This window comes from Halichoerus grypus, chromosome 2 (genome assembly GCF_964656455.1).
Source record: "Halichoerus grypus chromosome 2, mHalGry1.hap1.1, whole genome shotgun sequence".
NCBI lineage: Eukaryota > Metazoa > Chordata > Mammalia > Carnivora > Phocidae > Halichoerus > Halichoerus grypus.
The window spans coordinates 138,347,305-138,373,661 of NC_135713.1; the positions used below are offsets into that span (position 1 = coordinate 138,347,305).

The 26,357-nt window shown below is 38.3% G+C and overlaps 1 long non-coding RNA gene across 1 annotated transcript in view; it reads right to left on the minus strand.

Moving 5' to 3' along the window:
- Positions 1-10,367: 10,367 nt before the first annotated feature.
- The window catches only part of LOC144380989 (uncharacterized), a 144,632-nt gene continuing 128,642 nt past the window's right edge, over positions 10,368-26,357 (minus strand). Inside the window, exon 3 of the long non-coding RNA XR_013445379.1 lies at positions 10,368-10,526. This is a non-coding gene — a long non-coding RNA (uncharacterized LOC144380989). The remainder of the gene's footprint in view (positions 10,527-26,357) is intronic.

A 26,357-nucleotide genomic window follows, 5' to 3' on the forward strand; every position in this document is an offset into this window, starting at 1 on the left:
CCATTACTTTAAATAATTTGTTACCATTCACCTTATTGGGAATTGTCAAATATTGAGAATGAACTAATATTATTTAAACATTATATCGATACTGAACTAATATAATTTAAATATTAATAACATACAAGTATAAATATATGTGTCATGCAAGATTATCTCTTAGTGGTGGAATTAACCAGATTATCAGTTTAGAAAAACAAATCCAAATAGTTGGCCCCAAATTAGTACAACTCTAATGAATCCATTTCAACGAATTTTCCCTATGATGAACTAAGTTTGGTCTTTTACAGTGACAAATGATAAAGGATAAAAGGAAATGCAGTTGCTAGGTGATATCAATAATTCATTCATTTGATACTAAGCAGAAAGTTTAAATCCCAAGATGATATGACAGTTTCTGAAGAATATCTGTATCTAACATAAAGTAGACGTCAATTTCTTAGGATGTCTTTCTTCTGTATGAATGTAAAATAAATACCTTTTCTATAAAACACATTTAAAAAAATCTGTTTTCTAGTTTCCTCTTGTAATTTATCATTTTACTTTTACATTTGTATAAACAAACAAACCAAAATCATACCTAGGCAAAAACTCAAATTATCGCAACAATTTTTCTGTCATTTCTCATGGTGCTCCTGGCAGAGTTGAAGCTCATGATTGTGTTTTCAGAATCATTTCACTTGAAAATTGGTACATCTTTCCTAACTCTAAGTGTCTAGACGATTACTTTCGGTGGTGGGGGGGGGGGGGGGGTTGAATATGCTGTAAAATCTGAAAGGTTTTTCTCCTTAAAAATAATGGAGACTAAAAAAACAAAATAAACAGAAAACAAAAAAAAAAAAGTAAAAAAACAACAACAACCGAGACTGTGCTGATGGTTCAGAAGGCTGGTGAAGCCCCCGTGTGCCACATCCTCTACTGGGATTCAGGGACAATGCTCTTGGGAGCTCTGTCTTCATTAATAATGTGGTCTGTCTTACCCTTCAATTAATGAGTAGAATCAACTAAAATGTTTACATTAGGTCTCAATGGCATTTCTACTTTCTCTCTTGCCCCATTACTTCCTGACTAGATATCACCTGTGAAGTTAGGCATGCTGGCTCTTTCCCTTCTCTTTATGTTGCTTTTTCATGACTTTTTTCTCCCCATCAGCTGAAAACACTGCAGCCCCCAAGAAGGGTGTGACCCTGAATAAATTAAAGCATTCCTGAAGCGCTTAACGAAGCAGACATTCAAATATGGTAGAGATACAGCAAACTTGAACCCTGGTCTGGTGAGCTGAAAAATATTAGGGGTCACGTGGAAACCTCAGGCTGCATTAATGGGATAGTCACTAATTACCTCCAAGAGATGATTTTCATGTAGAAAAGACAGCCCTAAGTCACCAGACCTGCTTATTTTTCAAAAGAAGCCCATGTGCTGGTATTTTATGTAAAATTTCCCAACATTTATATTTTGGCTTAATTTTTAAATATTCAGGTTAAAAATTTTTCTGTGGGCAGGATTTGGCTCGGAGCATGAAAACTTCCTCTAGAAACCAGGAAATGTTCATCAGTGGATTATTCTCGTATATGTTAGAATACATAGTGATGACTGGCATCTCTATAATTTTTTTCCCCTCCTTAGAGCATGAGTATATCTTGGAAGTAGTAGGACTAGCTTTTGCCATCATTCAAGTTGGTCCATGACTATATTCTTACCCGCTGCATGAATCTAGTCAGGTTCTTTCTTTAAATTCTCTTACAGTTTGTTTACACACAGGAGACTAAGGATGTAGCTAGATAATAGATCACCTGTCAGCACCACAGAGTTTCTTGCATTTAAATACTTGTTTTTATTTTTGTTTTGTGTTTTTATTGTTTTCCTTGAGTAAAACCACAGAATCAAGAGCTTTCTTTGTTTGTACATGACAGCACAGGTTAAGGGCTGAGTTGCAGACTTCTAAGTATCTCTTCTGTTGGAATCTGAGGACAACACCTCTGTCTAAGCAGTACTGATCTTAGCAGTTCAAACTCAAGTTAGGCTCAATTTTCATTGTGTCACATTATATGCAGACATTGGCTTTTTAGCTTCTATATCTCTCCCCTCTTGCTCCAGCAAGATGAGCAATGATTTATGATCCCTAGGCCTAATGAAAGGTTTCTTGGGACATCACTTGACCAGTTTTCCAGTTGTGTTTTAGAGGTAGGGACAATGGTGGGGAAATAGGAATTCAGGAGCTTTTAAAGTGGTCACCATTACCAGATTGTCCTATTTCCAATGGTTTCTTCCAAATTCTTACTTGTCTCTTAGTAATACTTCAGTCTGCTCATAATCGTTGAGAACAGCTGGATTTGATGTTGGAACAGATTTCCTCAAACAGATTTTTCAACACAGTCGTAATTCAGTTAGTGGCTGGGAGTTAGACAGCCACCACTCTGGTCAGAATTTTCTAAGATATTTGAGTTATTAAAAAAAAATGTTAGAAAGTGTGTTATTTTTTCCTCCCTCTTGAAAGGATTCTCCAGTCTCCCCACCCCCACAGACATTCTTGCTTCTCCTGAATCTTTCTCTTATGATTTTGGTCATTTATATTCCTTTTATTCTGCCATTTCCTGGTTTCTTGTCATGTTAATAATTTATGGAAAAGTGAAAAAAAGGCCTGCTCTCAATTTTAAATCAATCTTAGGAGACTCTAAAATTCTCTGTAGGGAACTCCACTCAGGGCACACTACTATGCCACATTGTCATGCCCAGAGCTTGCCTAAATGTGACAGGTGAAACTAACATCAGTACCAAGTAACAAAGGCCAACACAGGCTAGGTTACCTGGATTCTAACAGAAGACAAAGAGAAAGCTGGTTGCTCAGTCTCATGTCTACCATCAAGGTGGTAAAGAGAGGAGAGATCATCTCCTCACTTTCTCAACTCAAAGAAGCAGTGATAGATATGATTGGGTATAATCTCAGCACTGACTGGCTGACAAAAAGATCAGATATTTGACTGACTTTTCCTTCTCTTTCATCAGAAGAGTTTGTGAGTAAGAGCAAGGTTGGAGTTAGGAACACCAGTCAGTTTATTAGCCCAAGTGGAAGGTGATGATGTGGGAGATTAAGGCAGCATGAAATAGGGCTAAATCGATGCCAAGGAATGGAGAAATAGCTAGAGGTAAACTCTGCTTCAATATGTGGAGAAAAATGAGTTAAAGCAGATTGTCTAGGATGACTTGTGAGTCTCTAACTTTAGAGACAGGACTGCTGGTTATGACAATCCTGAAATAGTGAATACTCTTTGGGGGTTCTAAAGGTTTGGTGGGGGAAGAATGAGTTACATTATAATGTACTGAATTTGAGATATCGGTGATGCTACATCCAGGTAGAAGCAGCCAGGAAAAGGTTAAATCTCAGAAAAGAGGTTTAGGAGGATATATACTATGGAATTACCAGAAGAGGACAGGAAATTGAGGCCATGACCAGTGTATGCACGGAAAATGTTGCATTCCAAGGATCACAAACCTTAGAGGAGTTGATAAGAGGGAGGGGGGCTTGTAGGGAACCTGAGCAGTAGCCCGTGAGATGAAAAAATAATCACCAAAGAATGCTGTCTTAGGAAAACATTTTACAGTGAAGACTGTGGTTTTAGGGTTATGAGAAAGAAAGAACTGGAAACTCAACAGAATTAAGAGGGATTTTTCATTTTCCTTATTCACTTGATGGTGTGTGCATGTTTTAAGATGGGAGCAATTCACACAGTGTTTATAGGGTATGGGGATGGGAAGCAAGGGAGACAGAAGAGAGGGAAAGCATGAAGTTACAGGAGAGGAAAGAAGTAGCCAAGAGCAAGTCTCAGAGGATGACTGAGTAGAGGTGAAATGAACCATCACGAGGCATAGCAGGCACTGACAAGAAGGGGGTTTGCAAGAGTGGGGATGATGACCTGCTTTGGTGTAGGAGAAAGAAGTGGGGGCCATTTCTTGATAAGTAGAAAACAGTGTTTGCTGATTGGCTGGGCTCAAGGAGATTCATGATGACTTGGAACGAGCATTATGGGAAATGGGAGAAGCTACAGAATGTGGTCATTTAAAAAGAATGGTGAGTGATCCTAGGGAGTATTTCTGTTATTTCATATTAAAATTAAGGGAGGTGATAAGGAGAAAAAAAAAAGAGGTAAGGAGCCCATTGGTGTTGAAGAGCTGGTGCAGGGTGAAGTGCTCACTAGTAGTGCTCAGACCATGGGCTTGCAGAAGCCTGAATGGAGCTCCCAGTAACTGTGTCTATAGGGTCCTGAATGTCTCTTGGGAGATACAGACCAATTCTAGGACTCTGTTTAAGATGGTGATTTCCTGCAGAGTTCCAACTGCTTTGAGCCTTGGGTGCAGTTTGAAAAGCTCATGACCAATAAAGAAAGACCTTCAACAAGGAAAGAAATGGGAAAACCATTTATATCAACAAATTGGTAACATTGCCCTCTAACATATCCATTAAGTAATTAGGCACAATTTCAATGCAGGGAATTTGTCTCGGTGTCTTTGTTCACTTGGAACTGATGAAAAGTGCTTTTATTCTGTTTGCTTATAACTTCAGCAAGTCACTTTTGTTCTGGGGACTTCACCACATCTTTCTGGCTCACTCATCTGTGGCTGAATTTAATGAGACCTACATCTTGCTGTGAAGTAGGTTGTGGAAATTATTGTAATGATTATTAAATCATTTCCCCCAGTCCTTTTAATCTTTGAAATGTTTAATTTTCCAAATCCCAAGTCATCTGGTAAAATGAAAAGACTGCACAAGCAGCAGAGCTCCCCTACTTTGGCCTAAGGTGCAGATTTTCCCTCCCATCTCCTTGATATTTACCGACATCCATTATGGAAATTAAAAAGCATCAGTAACCCACGTCATGAGGCTCTTGCTATTTGTGTGGAGATATGAGTTTGAAAGTTGAGAAGGGAAATCAACACAACACATCAAGTTTGTCAAGGCAAAACGGTGAGATGGTGTATAAGGAAAATATTTTGAAAGTCCACAGTTTTATTACTTGGAAATTCATATATAAGGAAAAATATATATTATATATTTTTGCGGAATCCTGAAGATACTTATTTTTGAGTATATTACTGACAGCTTGGGAGTTGTTGTTGGAAGACATTTGGAAACTTACTTATAGCCTGTCAATGTTATATTTGACCTAAGATAGCAAGTGACAAAGTAAACTCTACTTGTGAATTTGGAAAATCTATTCAGTTAAGTTTTTCTGGAAGGACCTATTTGTTGTGAAGTGACCCTGATACACACCCTTGCTCTCTTAGAAATGGTGTGAATGCCTGCATTTATGCAACTTCTCAAAATATAGGAAAATGTGAATACCATTGCAGCTCATTGCCAAATTTATATTTTACTTTAAATGTAAGAGCTTGAAAACATTGTCAAAAGCAGATCTTGAAAATGCTACATATTTCCTTCCGTAAGTAAGGCTAAGTGAGGAATGATTCATTCCTGCCTGTAAAGTTGCAAAAAATAAATATTTGATGATATGACAGTCATCTTTGAAACAGGCTGCTTTTGAGAAATTCATTAGATTCTTTTATCACTTTTACTTAGAGAATATTGAAATTGCTTCTGTAACTATCAGTGGTTACTACCAAAGGCAGGGGAAACGTGTTATGTCAGTGTGAAACCAAAGTGCAATTAAGGTGTGGGACTGTGTACATAATTTAATAATTTTTCTTGGCTTTCAAGAACTTCCAGTCATTGCCATGTCAATTCCAAAGGATTAGAAAAATAGCAGTGCAAAAACCTTATTATGAGAAGTTTGCCAATTACAGCTGTCTTTGACTGAGCAGTGAGACTGAACTGATGGGAAATAAGCAGAAACCAAATTGATTATTCTCTGCTACTCCCTGTTAAAACCTAACCCTAAGCAAATAAACTTCTTTTGCTAAATAATCCTTTTCTTGCCCCTGGGTGAAATCAGGTGTATCACAAAGTGTTTATGAACTTTATTAGATAAAAATTCTCCACTTCCTCTTAGACTCAAAAATGGTTTTATTTGGATTATGATGTCCCTGGCAGAATTAATCACATAATTCCAATCTTGAGTGGGCTTTTGGAAAGGGGGAAGGTGATAGCTTTTTGTCTGTTTCTTCCTCTCTTCCTTCCCTACACTTCTCTGCAGGGAGAGGGATTTAGGGGAAAGAGGCACAAGCTTAGGTAGCAGTCATAGTTATAATCTGTCCTTGGTTTTCTCTTAGCTACAAGCTCATGGGATAGTCAGGGTTTTCTAAACCATTTCTGCTGTGGGACCCTTGACTGTAGGTTCCTTGGGGCAGGCAATACATTAGGTTCTGTCTTCTGTCAGGCAATACATTAGGTTCCAAGTCTTTCCAGTTGGCCACAGATACCTGATCCCTTAGCTTGTATGTGTGAACTCCACACAGATTTTCTTAGTTTGGATCTCTTTACTCCTTTGGGCAATCTTATTGGGTGATGTCCCCTTTAAAATAAATGTAGGCTGGTCCCTCTCTTGGGCCAAGCAAAAACTCACACATTCTTTCTTTTCCACAGAAGGAAGGGCAGCAGCCTACTAGTACAGCTCTGATTCACTTTGCCACCTGAAGCCAAAACTTCAAGGTACAAGGTACTCCAGGTATAAGGAAGAACCCCTGCCTCCCTCGATGTTGGGTATGGTATGGAAATTAACATAGAATACATTTTCCCCCATCTTGTCAACTCTCTCTCATTTATATATTCTGGAATTGGAACATCAAAAATGCTGTTAAAATGTATTTTATAATCTCTTAGCATGTCCTATATAGCTGATCCAGCACCTCTTTCTGGAATAGAGGTTAGCAAACTTTGACCTCCTGGCCAAATCTATCTTGGTACTAATTTTTTGTATGACTGGTGCTCTGAGAATGACTTTTATAATTTTAAACAGCAGGGAAAAGAATCAAAAGAAGAATATTCTGAGACATGTGAAAGTCAGGAGCAATCCAAATTTCAGTGTCTATAAAGTTTTATTGGAAAACAGCCATGGCCATTCATTTGCACGTTGTCTGTGTTGCTTTCCACATACAATGGCACACTGGAGTGATTAAACTTGATGGACTGAAAAGTTGAAAATATTTACTATCTAGTACTTTTCAGAAAGGGTGTGCTGATCCCTGCTTTAGAATGTGGTATACTTTCCATCTGTTTTATTGTTCTTGACTATCAAGTTTCAGATGAAAGAGTAAAAGTTCCATTTTAACATCCTGTTACTCTTCATATGAAAACCGTCAAAATGCTATTACTCTCGTAACTTACAATTCTTGAATCTTACCATTATCCACCGAGATAGAGATGTTTAAGAAGACCGACAAAATGCTATGCTTTATCATCAGGAATATTCTGGGCTGGAAATGTGTACAACAGACTTACAGAATCATTCATAACATACTACATTAACTTGTATGGCAACCCAAAGCTTAGGATCAAAGCATAAGTTACTCTGAGCCTCAAAATTGGCAATGCCTATGGGATGAGTATGCTAGACCTGCTTGCTTGGTTTCAGTTGGGTTTGATTTCTTCTTAAAGTTATAAAAGGGTAGAAATTTATGACCATGATGTCTCAGCAGTTTAGATTTGAGTATGTGATCTATATAAAGAAACAAAACAGAAATCACAAAATGATAACAGATGAAAGGAAATGTTAATTTGGGGTGTCATAAGATGGGTAGAAATTACCAGCAGCCCTACTGGTAATTCCACAAAATAATTTAAATGATTGTTTCCAGAATTTGAAGTTTGACATAACTGGCTATTAACTATATGAAAACTCTTTATAATTTAGGCCAAAGATAGAAATATAACTTTGTTCTGGCTCACATAGACTACTTGATAGTTTCAGAGTGTATCCCTCATTTTACGTTCTTTGTATATTTGCCCAGAAGCTTTCCTTAGACCAGAGGCACATTGGCCACCCTGGTTTCTGCCTGTTAAAATCCTGCCTGGTCTTTAAGACTGAACTCAACTTATCTCTGCTGTGATGTTAATTGTGCCCTCTCTTTTTCTCTCATAGCACTTTATTGTTACTTCTCTTGTTTCAAAGTCATATTTTGATTTGCTATATAGTTAGTTTGCATATGTATCTCTTCCTCTTGTTTCTGAGGGCAGGAACCCTATATTAAATGTTTTGCTCTTCACCACAATACTGGTAATTAGTAGGTTTCATAAAAACTAACTACAGAAAAAAAGGCAGACTTGGGGCACCTGGGTGGCTTAGTGGGTTGAGCGACCAACTCTTGATTTTGGCTCAGGTCTTGGTCTCGGGGTCGTGGGATCAAGGCCCACGTCAGGCTTTGAGCTCAGGCTTTGCGTGGAGTCTACTTGAGATTCTCTCTTTCCTTCTCCCTCTTCCCCTCCCCCCACTTGCTCACTGGTGTGTGCTCTCTCTCAAATAAATAGATAAAATCTTTAAAAAAAAGAAAAGGCAGACTTTTAAGGTTAATAAGCTATTTAAGTTTAATAAAATTTAAGCATAAGTCAAAAAAGTGACTATTCATGTATGTTTCTATGCAACGTTATGGTTTATATTTTCTGTTTTTTTTCCAGAAAAATCAATTTTGCCATGTGCAATTAGCTACTATGTATAATACAGTTACTGTGCAATGAAAGCTTTACTACCCTGTGGATTCTCTCTCTCATTATTTATTTATTTTTAATATTGGAAGGTAAATCTGAGGGAGAATCTTGAAGAGTTTGGGGGATAAAAGGAAAGAGTCTCCTGTATGCATCTATATGAGTTGAACTGATTCAGAAAGTCCAGACGTCATTCATACAGATGAGCATGCAGAGTACTTTCAGATGACGTGATGTTTCTAGAAACAATGATCTATCTACTTTCAGTGGGGTTTGAGTTGTTGCTGGGCTTGGTTTGGCTAAGTAAGCTTTGCTAGAGTACTCTTTTGCAAGACATTGTAGAATTTCCTTTATGGAGTTCTTTCAAGATTTAAATATCTACATTCTGCTCAGGATAGTTAGAGGCCCAGAGTCCTGCATAAAAAAGTAAAATTGGCTATGTAGTTGGTAATTGAGTTCCATTTAGCCAGTGCGTACAATCTGACTTGATTTTATTTGTCATCTTTATTCCAAAAAATGCCTCTATTAAAATGGCACCAAATTGTTATATAAGGACACTAGTCCTAAAAAAAGAGAATTTTTTTAAGAGACCATGATAGCATTTCCTGACCAGGTATTTAAGCCATATATTGTGGACTGGTTGAATGCTAGTTGAGTAAGTAAAACGACAACAAAGTAGAGAAATAACAGCCTTGTGAAAGTTTAGGATGTTTGCTCAAATCTCTTTATTAGTATCTATTCACATCAAATTACCCATATTTCCTTATTGTAGGCGTGTTACAAAAAGAAAAAAATGAAAAACATAGGAAGCCTTTTTATCTTCTTTTTATTGACTTCACATTGAATATGGTCATTATGCAGACTTATTTGGGATTTTCTCCGTCTCATACTCCAAGAATAGCCAAATGATTTAATACAAACAGTCATTGGTTTTGAAACTTTACTTTCAACACTGTTCTCTAGACAAGTCATTTAATTTTCATACTTTAATTTTTTCATTTTCCCAATGCTAGGACTATGACTGTTTTATGGGAATAAGTGAAAGTCCCATCAAATTTTATTCAAAATAGATTTGAATTTTTTAAATGAAAGTATGAAGGCTATATTACTAGAGCGTCGTTTTATGTAATGACAACATGACTTATTATACTCGTCTCTTCCAGTGTGTAAATCATATTGTTATTTGTCTCATCCCCTGCAATGACATGCTTGGAGGAAAGTAGGCATTTTACTCAGCATAGTCCTATTCACGTGTTTGTGGACAGTCTGGAAGACCTAACACCCATCCATCTTGCTATGTATTAGTTTGTGTGTGGAAATGGCTTGTCTGAAACAATGCATTTTGGAGAGCGATGATTTGCTCCCTTTCTCTGAGGGATACAATGGGGGTGGGAAGCATCTGTGTGAGAAATACACTTTCTTTGTTGTGATGCAAAGATTTAAGATAGAAGGTGGAATTTAATATGATATAAATGTTATGATATGAATAATGATGTAAAGTTTCTGTGGATTACTTGAGGGGTTTTGTGTGTGTGTGTGTGTGTGTGTGTGTTACATTCCATTTTTGTCCCTTGCCCTTTCCTCATTTCATGTTACACATGAGCAATCCTTTGTTTTAGGGAAGTTTATCATTATATAACCAGCGAAGTGAGGTATCAGATTTTGGCTTTTAATTCTAAAGCTGTGGTTCAGGTGTAAGATAGGAAGATTGGAAGGCTATGCATCCAAGCAGAACAACCTTCCCTCTCAGGAGAGATGAAGATCCTCTGAATTTAGGAGAGGGAGGGAAGATGAGAAGGAATAGAAGAGTAAGACACTGAAAAAAGTCTCTTGGAAGGAGATGCTGGAAAGCAGAGATCTTTCCTCATAGTTGCTGAGGGGATTTCTTCTTGCAGGCTTGCCACTCCATGAGCACACTTACTGAGATGCTGCCCTGGGGAGATGAAGAGGAAAGGAAATGAAAGGTGAACAAACTGAGTTTACTCTGCAGGGTTCAAGTTCAGCACAATCTAGAAATATTATATTTTACATTTGTAAATGGAGTGGGACTTCCAGCTAGAGAGTAAATGCACTTTTTACAAAATGTAAGAAGTGAAATTTCTTGCACCCCTCTTTGGGTTTCACATGCTATTAAGACTTAACTGTCAGAGTCCATTGAAGGACAAATAGCAAAGGTGACTCCTCAATATTTTTTGCTTTTATTGCCTGTCCTTTGAGTAACACCATGCTTCTGACTTTCTTCCACCGGCTCATTTAGCTGTCATATTGAACTGAACACGTAGCTCACACAATGGCCATCACGATCATGGTACATTCCACCCTATATGTATACACGTGCTATGCAGTGTCCTTCCATATGTTTTCCTTTCTTGGTAAGCAAAATGTGTTGACCTTTCTTGTGTATAATTCCCTTAAGGCATTATAAGGTCATCTCATAAGCCAGGCAGGTTCAACTTGTATTTTTCTGTTTTGACATACATGAGGAATCATGTATTTTCATATCTGTCATAATAGCTGACTAGGGCATGATTCTTAATTCTTGAGTTCAAGGGTAAGTATATCAAACTTGATGGTGTAAATGTAGAACATAGTCTGGGTGGGGGGAATATTTCCACACTGGCTTTTGATCTCACATACCACCACCCATGACCTTGAATCCTTAGCAAGGCATTTCTCATTATGGGATACATGGGGAACAATTACATACTGTGGAACAATTACTTGAGCATTTGCATTTTAATTGGGGATTTTTAAAATGCTGTGTAATTTGTGGAAAAAAGTTGATGTGATTATATATTAAAAAAAGATTTTTTTTCAATAAAGGGGAGGTATAAAATTAACGGCCTAATGATCAACTGAGACAAGAAATGTGTAACATCTAAAAGTAATAAGGACATCCCTTTGAGTGTAACCTTTTTAAAATTTTGCATTCTTATTTAATACTTCAGTTATATACCTTCAGACAGTATATAATTCAATGTTAGATGGATGATATATACATCTGTATGTGTGTATAATTATACAAATATGTACAACATATACCTTATTATATACTATATATACAATGTATATAAAGATGCACACACACTATATATATACACTTATATATATATCAAGGGCCATTGCTTATTATTCCCTGAGTTCTCCATTATCATCCATGGTAAGGTTCTTGTTTTTGAATCACTTGTTATATGATTAGAATCCTTTCTTAGTTGTTTTTCTTAGATTCTTCAATAACCATCACATTTTCCTTTTTCCTGGATAGGTGAATGATATATTGGCCAAGTATGGAATTCCAAAGTTTCAGCTCCCTTTTTATGACTTGTAGATATATTTACACTCTCTTCTAGCTTCGTGGACTACAGAAGAATAGTCTAATATCAGTCTTTTAGCACCATTTTGGTATGTTGGAAGTGAAGGATATGGGCCATTAAGATCTAATAATAGAAGGCCAATCTCAAATACCCCCTGGCATGCACACATCTCATAATACTCAATTTTTCCCAGTGCTCAGGTTTTAAGGTTCTTAGCCAGGGGCTCCAAGCCTGGTCTCAGGTAGCCTTTCTCAGAACCAAGTCATCTCTTATATTCCAGCAGCCAGTAGACCTAGGCAAGGAAGATAGATTGGAATTATTAATGGACAAAAATGGAACTGCATATGATCGCCATTTTCATCCTCTGTTCTATTTCTTTATTAATTCTGTCTTCAATTTTAAAGAGATCAAACTGTTTTACTTAGTCACTGCAAACTTAGACTTATTGCTGAGTTAATCACTTCTGTGTTCCATAAGTTAGTTGTTGGGTAGAATGTAGTCTAGACTCATGCTGTTCTACTGAAATCTCCAACTACTTCTAACCTGGCTATGGACATATAGGCATAGCTAAACCTAGTTTCACCTAAGCAGGTCATAAGTCTCAAGTGAACACTTCTCAAAATAGGGAAAATAATAATGCACTGAGGGTAGGAAGAAATTGAAGAGCAGTTCTAAAAGGCCCTTAGAAGTAGTTTTCCTTTGAGTGGGCGTGACGCTAATGGAGCAGATAATAAACTCTCTTTAGGTGCCAGAGAAGCGCTGTTTTCTATTTATCAGGTATTTTGAACCAGGGTAGTTCCCAGGCATACTGAAGAGCATACCAAACTTGGCTGTTACATTTTCAACACTAGAAATAGGGCAGAGTTGCCCATACAGATGCACAGTATTGTTTACACAACTAAAACAACCATTACATTACGATTTTCATTCTCAGTCTTATCAGATTAAGATACAGAAATAGTTGTGGAAGTTTTCTTCTCCAAGGGAAATGATTTTAGAACAACAAAATAAGGAATATGATTTTGTGGACATGCTCCTTAACACATTTTATTCAAATGCTGACTATCTGAAAAATGGGGAGTATGTGAAGAAGGAAACACCTCACGCCCATGGGATGCTCAAATACTAAATTCTACTGCTTCTCACTTTAGCGCTGGTGAGCACTGCTTTGTTTAGTATATTGACTCCAGATGTTGTGAAGTACCCAATTCTTTTAGGAGAGCTCAAATTTCCTGCACAATGGCACATGGTTACACTTTCTATGTAATACACATGACCCGGCACCATAATTAATGGCTACAACATGTATATCTGAAACAGTACTTGTGGTTTTTCCCAAATAGGTACCACTCAAGCTACTGGGGACTGAAAACCTCAGTGATGTAAAATTAGAGGTAATACACTGAAATATTTGAACTATACCCCCACACATATACATTGAATATTTCCATTCTCCCCCTCATTTAATCCTTGTGAAAATCCTTTAAGTGTTGTTATTACCTGTCACATGCCTAAGATTACACAACAGGTGCCAGATCTGGGATATGAGCTCAGTAACCTGATTCCAGAATCAATGCTCTTCACTACCTCACAAGCTTTGAAGCTTTCCTAAAATTAACCTGCATCCCAGTTTTCTCAATACTGAAACAGGGATAGGTAAACTAAGGTCAATAAAGCACTGAGAACCCGGTACATATGAAGCATTCAGTAAATAGCTGTTGTTGTTATTACAATAATTATTAAGTATATATTATGTCAGGTATGAAGCTAAGCATCTTATTTAAATATATTAGAAGATATTAATTAAGGAATTACAAGAGTGCTCTGTGCTAGCAAGAAGTGTAAGGTACCTTGAAAAAAATATGATGAGGGCTTAATGTAATCTTTAGGTCTGGGAAAGTTTCCCCCTGGAGGCAACACTTCAGCTGTTTACTGTAAAGTCAACAGGAATTGGTGGACTGGAGAAGACCAGAGAGAAGAGTAATATATAAAAATACTATAGGGGGGCGGAGCAAGATGGCGGCAGAGGAGGAGACCTAAATTTCATCTGGTCCCAGGTATTCAGCTAGATAGGGATCAAACCATTCTGAACACCTACAAACTCAACAGGAGATCGAAGAAGAGAATAGCAACAACTCTCTGAACAGAAAAGCGACCACTTTCTGGAAGGTAGGACGTGCGGAGAAGTGAATCCGAGGCGATATTCGGGAGGATAGACGGCGGGGGAGGGGCCTCCGTCGGCCGCTTCTGGCAAGTGATAGAGCCGCGGAGCACAAAATCGGAACTTTTAGAAGTCGGCTCCGCTGAGGGACGTCACTCCGGTGGCGAAGTGGGGGGTGGAACCCTCGCGGGACAGTGTGGTCTCAGGACCCTCGGGGTCACAGAAAGACCGGGGGTGCCTGAGTGCGGCAGAGCTCCCAGGTATCGGAGCAGGGAAGCCGGCTGCAGAGACGGAGCCCAGGCGCGGGCTCTCAGCTCGGGGTTGTCATAAACCGTGATCCGCGGCACAGTCGGGCCACTGCTCCTCCAGCAGGGACCCAACAAGCGGCAGATCCGGGGAGACTCCCCTTCCTCCCCTGGGAGGAGCGGCGTGGGAGCGCACCACAGGGATCTGCTGGGTTTGGAGACTCCACCCGGGGTCGGGTGCCAGAGATAGAAACGCGCGGTCACAGGCCGGGTGAGCACGGAGTGCGGCCGGAGACCGGGGAGACGGGAGTGACTGACTGCTTTTCTCTGGGGGCTCACTGAGGAGCGGGACCCCGAGTTCTCGGCTCTGCCGGGGCGGAGACTGGGAGGCCGCCATTTTCACTCTCCGCCTCCAAAGCTGAACGGAAAGCTTGCAGGGAACAAAAGCTCCCGAGAGCAAACCCGAGCAGATTACTTAGCCCGGACCGGCAAGGGCGGGGCAATTCCGCCTCCGGCAAAGACATTTGGGAACCACGGCAACAGGCCCCTCCCCCAGAAGATCAGCGAGAACAGCCAGCCAAGACCAAGTTTACCGATCAATGAGAATGGCAGAACTCCAGCGCTAGGGGAATACTGCACATAGAATTCATGGCTTTTTTACCATGATTCTTTAGTGTTTCAAAGTAAATTTTTTTTTGAATTTTTCTTTTTCCTGTTTTCAACCAACATCTTATCAATCACTTTTTTAAAAATATTTTTTATTTTTCATTTTTAGAGTCATATTCTATCCCTTCAGAGTAGCTAACCTTATTTTTGGTATATATATAAGTTGTTTCTCTTTAAAATTTTGGGATACAGTTTCTTCTAACAGACAAAAATATACCCTCAATCTCTAGTGTATGGCTTTGTTCTAGTCTCCTGCCTGATCACATTCTCTCCCTCCTTTTTTTTTTTTTTGTAAATCCTCTTCTTTCTTTTTTCAACCAACTTCTTATCAATTCCTTTTACAAAATCTTTTATAATTTTCATCTTTACAGTCATATTCCATCCCTTCATCAATTTGCCCTCATTTTTGTATCTATATAAGCTTTTCTTTCTTTAAAATTTTGAGAGGCAGTTTCTTCTAACAGAAGAAAATACGCCCCAAATCTAGTGTGTGGCACTGATCTATTCACCAGCCTGATCATATCTGAACATATTCTTTTATTTTTTTTTAAATCTTTTTCTTTATCTTTTTTTTTCTTTCCCTTTCTTTTCCCCCAGTTTCAGGTCTCTTCTGATTTGTTTAGTGTATATTTTTCTGGGGTCGTTGTTACCCTGTTAGCATTTTGTTCTCTCATTCATCTATTCTCCTCTGGACAAAATGACAAGACAGAAAAAATCACCTCAAAAAAAAGAACAAGAGGCAGTACCAACTGCCAGGGACCTAATCAATATGGACATTAGTAAGACGTCAGAACTAGAGTTCAGAATGACGATTATAAAGATACTAGCAGGGCTTGAAAAAAGCATGAAAGATATTAGAGAAACCCAAAGAACTAAAATCTAACCAAGTTGAAATAAAAAAGGCTATTAATGAGGTGCAATCAAAAATGGAGGCTCTAACTGCTAGGATAAATGAGGCAGAAGAGAGAATTAATGATATAGGAGACCAAATGATGGGAAAAAAAGAAGTTGAGAAAAAGAGAGATAAACAACTACTGGATCACGAGGGTAGAATTCGAGAGATAGGTGACACCATAAGACTAAACAATATTAGAATAATTGGGATCCCAGAAGAAGAAGAAAGAGAGAGGGGGGCAGAAGGTATATGGGAGCAAATTATAGCAGAGAACTTCCCTAATTTGGGGAAGGAAAAAGGCATCAAAATCCAGGAGGCACAGAGAACCCCTCTCAAAATCAATAAAAATAGGTCAACACCCCGACATCTAATAGTAAGTCTCAGAGACAAAGAGAAAATCCTGAAAGCTGCTCAGAAGAGATCTGTAACCTACAATGGTAGAAACATTAGATTGGCAACAGACGTCTCCACAGAGACCTGGCAGGCCAGAAAGGACTGGCATGATATATTCAGAGCACTAAACGAGAAAAATAGGCAGCCAAGAATACTATATCCAGCTAGGCTGTCATTGAAAATAGAAGGAGAGATAAAAACTTCCAGGACAAACAAAAACTAAAGGAATTTGCAAATACAAAACCATCTCTACAAGAAATATTGAAAGGGGTCCTCTAAGCAAAGAGAGAGCCTAAAAGCAACATAGTCCAGAAAGGAACACAGACAATATACAGTAACAGTCACCTTACAGGCAATAAAATGGCACTAAATTCATACCTTTCAATAGTTACCCTGGATGTAAATGGGCTAAATGCCCCAAACAAAAGACACAAGGTATCACATTGGATAAAAAAACAAAACCCATCAATATGCTGTCTGCAAGAGACTCATTTTAGACCCAAAGACACCCCCAGATGGAAAGTGAGGGGGTGGAAAACATGCTAATGGACACCGAAAGAAAGTTGGGATGGCAATCCTTATATCAGACAAATTAGATTTTAAACCAAAGCCTGTAATAAGACAATAATAAGAGTTGAGGAAGGACACTATATCCTACTTAAAGGGTCTATCCAACAAGAAGATCTAACAGTTGTAAATATCTATGCCCCTAACATGGGAGCAGCCAATTATATAAGCCAATTAATAACAAAAGCAAAGAAACACATCGACAACAACACAATAATAGTAGGGGACTTTAACACCCTCCTCACTGAAATGGACAGATCATCTAAGCAAAAGATCAATAAGGAAATAAAGATTTTAAATGACACACTGGACCAAATGGACTTCACAGATATATTCAGAACATTCCATCCCAAAGCAACGGAATACACATTCTACTCTAGTGCCCGTGGAACATTCTCCCGAATAGATCACATCCTAGGTCACAAATCATGTCTCAACCGGCACCAAAAGATTGGGATCATTCCCTGCATATTTTCAGACCCCAGTGCTTTAAAACTAGAACTCAATCACAAGAGGAAAGTCAGAAAGAACTCAAATACATGGAGGCTAAAGAGCATCCTACTAAAGAATGAATGGGTCAACCAGGAAATTAAAGAAGGATTAAAAAAATTCATGGAAACCAATGAAAATGAAAACACAACTATTCAAAATCTTTGGGATGCAGCAAAGGCAGTCCTGAGAGGAAAGTATATAGCAATACAAGCCTTTCTCAAGAAACGAGAAATGTCTCAAATACACAACCTTACCCTACACCTAAAGGAGCTGGAGAAAGAACAGCTAATAAAGCCTAAACCCAGCAGGAGAAGAGAAATATTAAAGATCAGAGCAGAAATCAATGAAATAGAAACCAAAAGAACAGTAGAACAGATCAACGAAACTAGGAGCTGGTTCTTTGAAAAAATTAACAAGATCGATAAATCCCTGGCCAGACTTATCAAAAAGAAAAGAGAAAGGACCCAAATAAATAAAATCATGAATGAAAGAGGAGAGATCACAACCAACACCAAGGAAATACAAACAATTATAAGAACATATTATGAGCAACTATATGCCAGCAAATTAGGTAATCTGGAAGAAATGGATGCATTCCTAGAGATGTATAAACTACCAAAACTGAACCAGGAAGAAATAGAAAACCTGAACAGACCTATAACCACTAAGGAAATTGAAGTAGTCATCAAAAATCTTCCAACAAACAAAAGCCCAGGGCCAGATGGCTTCCCAGGGGAATTCTACCAAACATTTAAAGAAGAATTAATACCTATTCTTCTGAAACCATTGCAAAAAATAGAAATGGAAGGAAAACTTCCAAACGCGTTTTATGAGGCCACCATTACCTTGATCCCAAAACTAGACAAAGACCCCATCAGAAAGGAGAATTACAGACCAATATCCCTGATGAACATGGATGCAAAAATTCTCACCCAAATACTAGCCAATAGGATCCAACAGTACATTAAAAGGATTATTCACCACGACCAATTGGGAATTATTCCTGGGCTGCAAGATTGGTTCAACATCCCCAAATCAATCAATGTGATGCAATACATTAATAAAAGAAAGAGCAAGAAACATATGATCTTCTCAATAGATGCAGAAAAAGCATTTGATAAAGTATAGCATCCTTTCTTGATCAAAACTCTTCAGAGTATAGGGATAGAGGGTACATAATATCATAAAACCATCTGTGAAAAACCCACAGCGAATATCATTCTCAATGGGGAAAAACTGAGAGCTTTCCCCCTAAGTCAGGAACACGGCAGGGATGTCCACTATCACCACTGCTATTCAACATGGTATTAGAAGTCCTAGCCACAACAATCAGACAACAAAAAGAAATCAAAGGCACCCAAATTGGCAAAGAAGTCAAACTCTCACTCTTTGCAGATGATATGATACTTTATGTGGAAAACCCAAAAGACTCCACCCCAAAACTGCTAGAACTCATACAGGAATTCAGTCAAGTGGCAGGATATAAAATCAATGCACAGAAATCAGTGGCATTCCTATACACCAACAACAAGACAGAAGAAAGAGAAATTAAGGAGTTGATCCCATTTGCAATTGTACCCAAAACCATAAGATACCTAGAAATAAATCTAACCAAAGAGGCAAAGAATCTGTACTCAGAAAACTGTAAAATACTCATGAAAGAAATTGAGGAAGACACAAAGAAATGGAAAAATGTTCCATGCTCATGGATTGGAAGAACAAATATTGTGAAGATGTCAATGCTACCTAGAGCAATCTACACATTCAGTGCAATCCCCATCAAAATACCATCCACTTTTTTCAAAGAAATGGAACAAATAATCCTAAAATTTGTATGGAACCAGAAAAGTCCCCAAATAGCCAGAGGAATGTTGAAAAAGAAAAGCAAAGCTGGTGGCATCACAATTCCGGACTTCCAGCTCTATTACAAAGCTGTCATCATCAAGACAGTATGGTACTGGCACAAAAACCAACACATAGATCAGTGGAACAGAATAGAGAGCCCAGAAATGGACCCTCAACTCTATGGTCAGCTAATCTTCAACAAAGCAGGAAAGAATGTCCAATGGAAAAAAGACAGTCTCTTCAACAAATGGTGTTGGGAAAATTGGACAGCCACATGCAGAAGAATGAAACTGGACCATTTCCTTACACCACACACAAAAACAGACTCCAAATGGTTGAAAGACCTCAATGTGAGACAGGGGTCCATTAAAATCCTAAAGGAGTACACAGGCAGCAACCTCTTTGCCCTTAGCTGCAGCAACTTCTTCCTAGAAACATCGCCAAAGGCAAAAGGAAGCAAGGGCAAAAATGAACTATTGGGACTTCATCAAGATAAAAAGCTTTTGCACAGCAAAATAAACAGTCAACAAAACCAAAAGCCAACCAACAGAATGGGAGAAGATATTTGCAAATGACATATCAGATAAAGGTCTAGTATCCAAAATCTATAAAGAACTCATCAAACTCAACACCCAAAGAACAAAGAATCCCATCAAGAAATGGGCAGAAGACATGAACAGACATTTTTCCAAAGAAGACATCCAAATGGCCAACACACACATAAAAAAGTGCTCAACATCGCTCAGCATCAGGGAAATCCAAATCAAAACCTCAATGAGATACCACCTCACACCAGTCAGAATGGCTAAAATTAACAAGTCAGGGAACGACAGATGTTGGCAGGGATGTGGAGAAAGGGAACCCTCCTACACTGTTGGTGGGAATGCAAGGTGGTGCAGCCACTCTGGAAAACAGTATGGAGGTTCCTCAAAAAGTTGAAAATAGAGCTACCATACAATCCAGCAATTGCGCTACTGGGTATTTACCCCAAAGATACAAATGTAGGGATCCGAAGGGGTACGTGCACCCCGATGTTTATAGCTGCAATGTCCACAATAGCCAAACCATGGAAAGAGCCAAGATGTCCATCGACAGATGAATGGATAAAGAAGAGGTGGTATATATATACAATGGAATATTATGCAGCCATCAAAAGGAATGAAATCTTGCCATTTGCAACGACGTGGATGGAACTGGAGGGTATTATGCTGAGCAAAATAAGTCAATCAGAGAAAGACATGTATCATGTGATCTCACTGATATGAGGAATTCTTAATCACAGGAAACAAACTGAGGGTTGCTGGAGTGGTGTGGGTGGTAGGGATGCGGTGGCTGGGTGATAGATACTGGGGAGGGTATGTGCTCTGGTAAGCGCTGTGAATTGTGCAAGACTGTTGAATCTCAGATCTGTACCTCTGAAATAAATAATGCAATATATGTTAAGAAGAATAAAAAAAAGAAGGTAGCAGGAGGGGAAGAATGAAGGGGGGGAAATCGGAGGGGTAGACGAACCATGAGAGACGATGGACTCTGAAAAACAAACTGAGGGTTCTAGAGGGGAGGGGGGTGAGAGGATGGGTTAGCCTGGTGATGGGTATTGAGGAGGGCACGTTCTGCATGGAGCACTGGGTGTTATGCACAAACAATGAATCATGGAACACTACATCTACAACTAATGATGTAATGTATGGGGATTAACATAACAATTAAAAAAAAAGAAGAACATAGGAGGAAGGGAAAAATGAAGGGGGGGAATTGGAGGGGGAGACAAATCATGAGAGACGATGGACTCTGAGAAACAAACTGAGGGTTCTGGAGGGGACGGGGGTGGGGGGATGGGTTAGCCTGGTGATGGTTATTAAAGAGGGCACGTACTGCATGGAGCACTGGGTGTTATACTCAAACAATGAATCATGGAACAGTACATCAAAAACTAATGATGTAATGTATGGTGATTAACATAACATAATAAAATTTTAAAAAAGTAAAAAAAAATACTATAGATTCATTCTGGGGGTGGAAGATGGAGGGTTTCCTGGTCCTGGTTAAGGACTCTGGGTTTATTCCATGAGTAACTAAATGTGCTTACAGGATTTCAGCAGGAGAGTAACCGATACGGATTTTTAAGAGCTGTGTAAAGAATCGATAGAGCTAGACAAGAGTGGTTATGTAGAGGTCAACTAGGAGTGTATTTCAGCAGCTGTTATGAGAGATAATAGTGTTGTAAATAAGGGTGGTGACACTAGGGAGGGAGATTCTTTGTGGATTCAAGAACCATCTAGCACGATGGTAAAGAATGGATTGGCAAATTGCATCCTCATGTCTAGTTGTTTTTTTTTTTTCTTCCTGCTTGCAAGTAAAATAGGACTCATGTAGTTACTAATCCTGGGCTGTATTTATTTCTTGGTTATACCTGCCTCTGTAGCTTCCAACCCATCTTTCTTGTTGTCTCCTTTTGCATTCACATTTCCACACTCAGCTTTAAACCTTCCCCCATTGCCATTGCCCTACCCTTTACTTACTTCCACCTTCCCACTTATACAAGGAGATTCTGGTATTATTTTGGGCAAGTATTTTACTTGATAAAAATTAGGACACCTGAGTGGTTCAGTCAGTGAAGCGTCTGCCTTCAGTCAGGTCATGATCCCAGGGTCCTGGGACTGAGCCCTGTGTCAGGCTCCTTGCTCCCTTTCCCTCTGATCTCTCCCCTCCTCCCCCAACTCATGCTCTCTCTCTCTCTCTCAAATGAATGAATAAAAAATCTTTAAAAAATAATTAAAATTTTTGAATGAAAAAAATTAAAATTTTTGAATGAACACACACTCTGCATCCTAACATTAGAAAAAGGCCTTTTCAACAAAAAACAGTTGTCCTTAGTCTTTTTGCATAAAGAGAACTCAATAATCTGGTCCCATTCACTGACTGAATAAGCATATGAGAATATTCTACTCATTTCTACCAGTAAGGTAGAAGTCATATTTTTTTTTATAGGTTGAATTAATATTCACAAGAGCCTTTTCTACTAGACTGATACCTTTACTCTTTCTCATTTATCATTAAAGGGTCAGAATGGTTTTAGAGCAAGAGTACACAATTAGGCCATACTTAGGAAGACCAACTTGCATTGGTAAGAAGGATGACTTGGAGTGCAAAATAGTTTTGAAAGTCTACACTAACAGAGAAATATTGTGGTAAACAGAAAAAAACTTAAATTCAAGGTTATGCAAATTTGTATTTGAATTTTGCCATGGTCATTTATTTGACAGATATATGAGTTTATATTAGCTATGATAGATGAGGTAGATTTGCAGAGGTTGTCAAGGGCCAAATTATTTTCAACCTTTGAGCCATGGTGTGAAATACAGCCTTTATTTGAAGTACGGCAGGATGATACTAGAAGGCTTTAACAGGGAAAAAGCATTATTTAAGTTCTAAAAGATCACTGCAGTATTTAGAGTTAAAGATGATGGATTGGTAGAAACCAAGACTTTGTAAAAAGAAAAAACGTTGGGAAACCTGATCTTCAATTAGATACTAGAAGGTACTGTGACTAATAACCCCAAAATGTGATCACATAAAGTAAACAAAGTAGAGCTCTTATAACATTAAAACATGAAACTGGAATAGAATGCCAACTAAAAGGATTGGATAATTTAATGGAGAAAAGCTACTGGGGGAATAGCACAAAAAAAGTCAAAGGCATACAAAACTGGAGGTAAAAGACAAGGAAATCAGAAGGCTGTTTCAGCAGGTCCATTCTCAAATTATTGGCATTCTAAAAAGAGAAAATGGAAGAATAGAGATTGTCAAGGACCCAAATGTCTCAGAGCTAAATGTTCTGAATTGCCAGACTTAAAGGATTTACCAAGTAACCAGCACAACAGATGAAAATGATACATACCAAGGCACATTCTGTAAAGTTTCAGAACACTTGAGACACATCTTCCAGAATTAACCAGAGTTTCATGCAAATTATGAGGATTGCAGTGGCTTCAGACTTCTTAGCAGCAATATGTAAACTAGACAGTGGAACAATTCTTGAAAAATTCTGAGTGAAATGTTTTCCGTTCTAGAAGCTAGAATATTTTACTCTAAATTACCAATCAAGACTCAAGATAGATAAATAGATTTTCAGATATGCAAGTTATTAAAATTTACCTCTCCTGCTTTCTTTCTCAAGAAAGTTACTAGAGGATACCCTCCATGAAAATGCGGAGTAAATCAAGAAAGAGGAAGCATGGGGTCCATGACACAGAGCACAAATAATAAAGAGTAGCAACAAGAATCTTCCAGATGATAATGAAGGGGGATGCCAGAATGCTATCTGTGTATGAGGTTCAAAGTCCAGCTGGTCCAGATAGAATAGGTGAGAAGAAAGAAGTGATAGAGATTTCTTTAAGAAAAGAAGTTACAATTGAGAAAGCATAAAATGTGTGTGAATGTATTGAAGGAAAATCTCACAGCTGGGGAAGAGTGGGGGTTAAATTTATTGTGAGTGTGTAAAATAACCAAACATCCATGGCTTGGCTATGAGTAGCATTCATGCAGTCAAAATGATATAAATTATATATATATATATATATATATATACACACACACACACACACACACATAACCAAAATTATGATAAAAATATGTCAGAAGGATGAAGGTATAGAAAGTAAATGTGTGGTTTCTGGAGGGGAAGAGCCAAATCCTCATTCTCTTCAGATGGGAGTAAATACATAATACCTCAAAATGAAAAATCAAGAAGTAGTATGAGTATCATGATTGCCCTTGTCTATAGCTAGACTTACTATTCTACTTTGTGAAAGAAGTTTATTGGGGATCCAAGGTATGAGAAAGTTTGCTCCCCACATTTAGGACTCTCATGACCACCCACAGAGGAAAAAACTGAGTAACATAGTGGTTAGTGGCCACGTTAATGCTCAGTCAAGAATTACATAATTTTCAGTGAATGGTTTAGAAACAATAATAATCAAGCAGTGTCTCTCCTTCTCTGCTCACAACCCTACTAATATGATAGCTAACTTTATAAAATAAAGTTCATTATAGTGTTTATCAAAATGTGTTTTGAATTCCTCAGTACCATGTTTCTTAAAAAAAAGCAAAATATATTCCCTTTGGGAGAAAAGAAGTAGCATGTTATATACATATTTATATGTAAACACACACACAAAGGTAAATAACAGATGAATTGAAAGTGATTATGTCTGAGGAGTGTGATATGATTATGAATTAGGGAACTTCTTTTCTAATGAAACCGGTGGAATTAATTTCTTTCTTTTACCCACTTACTTATGTGTACAACTGATAAAAGTTACAACTGCATTTTTCCAACTATGACTCTTCCTATTTTGTTAAAAGTGGATTGGGGTAGACAGAGACAAAGAATGGGAGAATGGATGGTTTTGCAGTCTTCAGGGGGATGACAATGCTGTTAATCCTAAATAACACCAGGGCACTGGAGCAGTAGATGTGGGAAAGTTTCCAATTTTCTCTGATTACCCAACTCTTAGAATGGATGATGGTGATAAAATGCGAGTGGCATCAAGAGAGTGGTAGAAATGAATTTGTTGAGAATCGATCTTGGATTGCACTTGCAGATGAGGGAAGGGGGAGAAAAGGAAAAACAAGGGGTGACTGGCAGTTTGGTGGCCTGACCAACTGCGGGGATCATAGTCCTGTACTGAGATGAGAATAACGAAAAAAGAAGTGGTTGTAAGAGACAATCAGGGATTTTGTTTTGGACACCGTGTGCAGATGGCATTGACAGCTAGACGTCCTAGTCTAGATGAAGTAGGCACTAACCTTCCCTTCTTCCCTGTGAGGTCCCGAGCTCCTGAGTGCCAGGACTCACTCATTTTCATTCCTTTTTTACAGCCAGCACTGTTAGGGAGATAGCAGCATTAGATCTAAAGTTCATAGTTGTCTGTAACTCAGTAGTGATAATGGATTCTTGTTGTTTCAATCTTTCCCCCATCCTAGAAGACACATAATAATTCTTGTCACCTAAGTTCCCTGAAGGAATATTGCGAGCATCAATAAGATATCTGTAAAGCATATTGAGCTTTTGGGGGAAGAAAGCTGTTTTATAAATTATGAAGTATTAGAGTGTTGACAGGCTGTGAGGTGCTGGCTGGTAATATTCACTGCCTGTCCAATCAAAAGAAAAATGTAAAACATTAGATAAAAAGGTGGACCTGTCTTAATGTTGTGAGGCTCTTTTCTTGGTCCTCTTCTCCCCCTTGGCCTTGCCTTTTCCCAGGAGTAGCACTCTTAGATAAAACGCTAATACTCATGTGTCTAGGGAGGTGGGAGGTGGGAGGGAGGGATTTAATTTACAAAGTGACTTGAATGGAGATACTGTAATACTCGACAGTTGCCAAAGGTGCAGAGCTAAAAAAAAAAAAAAAAAAAAGGAAAAGAAAAAGCAAGGAATGCATAAAAATTTGATGAGGAGACTGCCATTAACTGCCTTTTTTTCTTCTGCTCTGTTTTAGCCTCTCTGCGTTTGCCCTATTTCTCTTCTCTGTGTCTTTCATGGGCTTCCCTCACTCCAGCAATACACAAGCAGATTAGGAAGTTCGTCACTCAGGTCAGCGTGTTTAAATTTTCCTGATATTTCATATTCTGTGACTATTCCCCTTGATGCAAAAACTCGGGGGCGCTGGACAGCTTCGACGGACATATTCTCAGAATCTGATACTGCAGCAAGCAGTGGGTTTACAGGACAGTGTTTAAAATGACCTAATTTATACAGAAGTTCCTTTTCATTCATTTGCCAGTGAAAAACTAAAAATGAGAGGGTGATTTGCAATTTTATAAATGTCAAAAAAAAATAGAAAGCTTTTTCAACTCAGAGCATAAAGGAATCCCTACTCTCTGCTTAGTAGTTTGGCCAAGTTAACTAATCTAAGTATAATTTTCTCATTTATCGTGTACCAATAAAATGGAACCTATGCATAAGCTTTTTATGAGGGTTAAATGAGATAATTACTAAAATGTACTAAGTATAGTTCTTGTTGCTTTCTGTTTATACTGCTTTTTAATTTTTATTACTTGTCTTAAGGATGTTTTCGGCTTATATATTTATTTGGTATTTATCTCTGACTTAAGAGTAAACTGTGCTATGCAGTGTGTGTGCGTGTGTGTGTGTGTGTGTGTGTGAAATTTATGGGAGGAA